The sequence below is a fragment of the Penaeus japonicus genome, unplaced genomic scaffold (assembly GCF_977035675.1).
Source record: "Penaeus japonicus unplaced genomic scaffold, GWHDUDI00000001_assembly GWHDUDI00000030, whole genome shotgun sequence".
NCBI classification, from domain to species: domain Eukaryota; kingdom Metazoa; phylum Arthropoda; class Malacostraca; order Decapoda; family Penaeidae; genus Penaeus; species Penaeus japonicus.
Genome location: NW_028234432.1, coordinates 3,346,944 through 3,351,943, shown reverse-complemented (window position 1 = coordinate 3,351,943; position 5,000 = coordinate 3,346,944). Strand labels below are relative to the sequence as shown.

Genomic DNA, 5,000 nt, shown 5'->3' with positions numbered 1-5,000 from the left:
GGCGATGTGTTACTTGGCATTTGGATCCGTATTCGGTCGTCGTGTGTGTGTGTGTGTGCGTGCGTGTGCGTGTGCGCCGATGCCTTTGTGTTCGATGTAAACATAGCCAGATATTATATAGTGTGCGTGTGTTTATATATATTGTATATCACGATGCATGTTATAGCTACACCGCAGCATGTGGTCATATCCGGTCACGACACTATCTCGGTGGGAACGGGTTGCTCTTCCCTCGCCTCCCTCCATCCCATCCCGCTCCCCTCACCAAGCGCCCACAAGTCCCCCTCTTCCCCCCACCAAACGCCCACGCCACCTTATCCTCCCCCGTCAAACACCTACGCCCGCCCTCTCCCCCCACCAAGCACCCACGCCACCCTCTCTTCCTCCCATCACACGCCCACTCACCGTCACTGTAACTATCCGCTGTCCACCGTTCCAACACCCTCACGCCCACCTAGTAGTGCATCAGCCGGCGTTTTGCGTATTGGGATATTGTTTGTATCAATGTTTTTATTTTCCTTCGGCCTCGGTTTGCCTTTCCGAATGAAGCTGATGCAGAACCGAGGAAAAAAATATATGTATATATTGAGCAAATTTTGGATTTGAACGGAGTTTTGAAAAGGAATTAACGGCCAGTTGCCACGTTGGTTATTGGTCTCTTTACGGCCGAAGCAAAGTCCACGGAAAGGAAGTTGTCCCTTCCGACCCCCCCCCCTCCTCACTCCGCCCCTACTACCCCCTTCCCTCTCTCCCACCGCAAGTCGTATCCCTGGAGCACTCCGAAGTGGCGGTCTTGGCAGACCTTTCCTATTTTGGCCGGAGGGTGGATCGCTAAACCACACACTCGTATACATACATACATACATACATACATACATACATACATACATACATACATACATACATACATACATACATACACACACCCATTCACCCACTCTCACTCACTCTCCCACTCTCACTCACCCACTCACTCACTCACTCACTCACTCACTCACTCACTCACTCACTCACTCACTCACCCACTCTCACTCACTCACTCACTCACTCACTCACCCTCCATTCCCTCAATTGTACACTTGTTTAATGATTAAAGACGATTTTGTGTATTATAGGTAGATGATCAAGAGCATATTGCGTCCGACAAGTTCTGTGTCCTGATTCTTGTATTTAACTAGACGTTGACAACGAATGGACGAGTGAGCCAGAATCATCATTGGTTTTTGCTTCGAAGCTTTAATGAACCGAAAGCTTAAACGGTGAACATAGTTTGCACAGTTACGGTAGCGAGGAGGAAGACGTGCATCCTGCCGCCATTTTTAGCATGGCAACTAGGACGTGCCAGAATGCCTCATAAATTTCTCCCCCCCCCCCCCCCCTCTAGGTTTATATAATAAGGAGAGCATCAGTGCCGTCACCGCGGCGCTGCTTGTTTGTTCCCGTTTTCTGTGAACTTTATGGCGTGGGCAGTTGTGTATTTTATTTTATTTTATTTTATTATTATTATTATTATTTTAGTTCCACGTTGCTTTTGCGGTATTGGGCTGTTTACATGCTGTTTTGCTGTTGTTTTCAGTGTTGACGCCATCATTGGTATCCTCATTGATATTTACTTACCTGATACCGTTGGTTTTGTTTTTCTTGTCATTGTTAGTATTGTATTGTTATTACCATTGTTGTCATCGTTGTTATTGAAGTCCGTACTTTTGATGCTACTAAAGCACTTCAGTTATTATTATTATCGCCATTTTAGAGAACAAAGGGATTTTTTCTTTCTTTTTGAACGCTCAGTCGACCGTTCGGTTTAGAGCTGAATAGAAAAAAAAACTTATTTCCGGTGCCGTTCAACCGAGGCAGGAACACTACAAAAATGTTTAGGTATGCGTTTAGGTATGTCCCAAGTTGCGTGGATACATACTGGGAAATTTTCGTTCACCGGAACCTGAAAATATTCACTCTTTCATCGAAAGGCCTATCTGCGCTCCCCCCTCCCCCCCCTTGTCATGCATTTATGATTGAGTAATGATGTTACTGTGATATTTGATATGTAAGAGTGCGGTGGGTTATACGCATGTTTGTTAGCACAAACACGCTTGTATATGCATCCATTAACACAAGTACAAACACACACACACACACACAGAAACACACACACACACACACACACACACACACACACACACACACACACACACACACACACACACACACACACACACACACACACACACACACACACACACACATTCCCCTATAACACGCTCTGGTTATTACTTAATGAATCCTAACTAATGGGGGTGACAGCGGTTAGCGATTCGCCCCGTGGCAAATGGGGAAGATGGACTGGGTGGCTTAGAAGGCGGGGGGGGGGTATATCAAAGGTTTGAAAGTGGCTTTTTTTAGTTGGAAGTTTTAGCTATGCTTATTTCCCTTCATTGTATTTTTTCGGTATTTTTTTTCCAGTATTTGATCTTTATGGTTTTATGTTTTTGTTTTTGTTTTCTGCCTGTTACCAACGTATCCGGTGTTTGCATCTAAACAAATGCTAGTTATAACAATAGGGACAACGATCATGAATACATTTGCAATTATTAGATCACAGTGTGTTGCATTGCCGCTGGATATTTTAGTGATGAAAGAATTAATGAATATAGACCCGGCTGGAGCGTGGATTTGACAACCTGTGATATTCCGTGATGTAAACATTGCATTTTCAGTGAAATACTATCCGGTTTTCAAAAAATGTTACACCGTCTGTATTAATTCTGATTGCAGCGAAATATTTTTTTTGTTGTTGTTGTTGTTGAGAGAATCCACACTGTGTCCCCTTTCATTCTTTCTTGTTTTCAGATTCATGCATATGCTTTGTTTTCTACTGGTATGCGTCGACTTGAATCTCACCGTTATGCTCTTGTTTTCCAGGTGAGCGTGGGTTCAACGAGCTGATTTCGAGGCTCTTCTGGAGGTGCTGGTCAAGAGGGTGAGTGGAGGATGAGGCAAACGAGCGAGGGGGGGTGAGTAAGGGGAGTGAATGAGTGAAATGAAACTGGCGAAGGAGAGGGAAATGGGTGGGCGGGAGAATGAGTGAGTGAGTCCAATGGGTGAGTCGTGAAATGAGTGAGTGTGAGGGGTTATGGGAGTGAATTGGGCGTGATTGCACAGTAATTATGAGATGGTTACCGTTGCATTTGTATGTTTGTTTGTTTGTTTTATGCGCGTAATGTATTTGTTTATGCATTGTATGTGTTGATATGTGTCTTTACGTGAGCGTATGCCTACAGCCAGGTCTTAACTTGTGTATCATGGAAATGTGGGAAATGGCAGAAACGAAAACGGGAAAGAAAAAGAAGAAGAAAAAGACAAAAAGATTAACTGAGGAGGAGATAAGGGAGAGTCAGATATTATTTTAATTAGAAAATAGATGGTATGGGAGCCATTTATTCTTTTAATTAGCTACTGATGGCATCGGTTGTCTCTGCGCCATCGAACACGCGAGGCGGGACGTAACCTGTGACTCATACGCCACGGAACTCGGTGACGTTCGTGAAGGGGAGGTAGGTAGGTAAGTAGGTAGGTAAGGTAGGTAAGGTAGGTAGGTAGGTAGGTAGGTAAGGTAGGTAGGTAAGTAAGGTAAGGTAGGTAGGTAAGTAAGGTAGGTAAGGTAGGTAGGTAGGTAAGGTAGGTAAGGTAGGTAGGTAGGTAAGTAGGTAGGTAGGTAGGTAAGGTAGGTAGGTAGGTAGGTAAGGTAAGTAGGTAGGTAGGTAGGTAAGGTAGGTAGGTAGGTAGGTAGATAGGTAAGGTAAGGTAGGTAGGTAAAGAAGGTAGGTAGGTAAGGAACGTAGGTAGGTAAGGTAAGGTAAGGTAGGTAGGTAAGTAAGGTAGGTAGGTAGGTAGGTAGGTAAGGTAAGGTAGGTAGGTAGGTAAGTAAGGTAAGGTAGGTAGGTAAGGTAAGGTAGGTAGGTAGGGAAGGTAGGTAGGTAGGTAGGTAAGGTAGGTAGGTAAGTAAGGTAAGGTAGGTAGGTAAGGTAGGTAGGTAGGTAGGTAGGTAAGTAGGTAGGTAAGGTAAGGTAGGTAGGTAGGTAAGGTAGGTAGGTAAGGTAAGGTAGGTAGGTAAGTAAGGTAAGGTAGGTAAGGTAAGGTAGGTAGGTAGGTAGGTAAGGTAGGTAGGTAAGGTAAGGTAGGTAGGTAAGTAAGGTAAGGTAGGTAAGGTAAGGTAAGGTAGGTAAGGTAAGGTAGGTAGGTAAGGTAAGTAGGTAGGTAGGTAGGTAGGTAAGTAAGGTAAGGTAGGTAAGATAGGTAGGTAAGTAGGTAGGTAGGTAAGGTAAGTAGGTAAGGTAGGTAGGTAGGTAGATAGGTAAGTAAGGTAGGTATGTAGGTAAGTAGGTAGGTATTTAGGTAAGTAGGTAGGTATGTAGGTAAGTAGGTAGGTAGGTAGGTAGATAGGTAGGTAAGGTAGGTAGGTAGGTAAGTAAGGTAGGTAGGTAAGTAAGGTAAGGTAGGTAGGTAGGTAAGTAAGGTAGGTAGGTATGAAGGTATAGAGTGAAGGAAGAAAGGTGAAGTAGGGAGTAAGGGAATTGCAGGAAGATAAGAGGAAGAGAGAGTAAATGCCATATATATATATCATCATCATCATCATCAGCCTGTATAATTCCACTGCAGGACGTAGGCCTCTCTCAATCTTTTCCAGTCATTATCTTTGTCCACCTGTTGTCCTGTCTCCGATATGTATGCCCAGCCCACTGCCACTTTTTCTTCCTAATGCTCTTTGAGTATATTCTCTACTTTTGTTCGTTGCCTGATCCATGTGGCTCTTTTCATATATATATATATATATATATATATATATATATATATATATATATATATATATATATATATATATTAGAGAAAGATGGTAGAATTTGTATTAATATATATATATATACATATTTAATATATATATATATATATGTATATATATACATATACATATATATACACATACATACGCATACGTACAT

General features: G+C 42.9%; 1 protein-coding gene across 2 annotated transcripts in view; it reads left to right on the top strand.

Moving 5' to 3' along the window:
* Positions 1 to 5,000, top strand: part of LOC122254415 (uncharacterized) — a 226,717-nt gene that overhangs the window by 156,869 nt on the left and 64,848 nt on the right. The gene's annotated exons all lie outside the window — the stretch shown is intronic.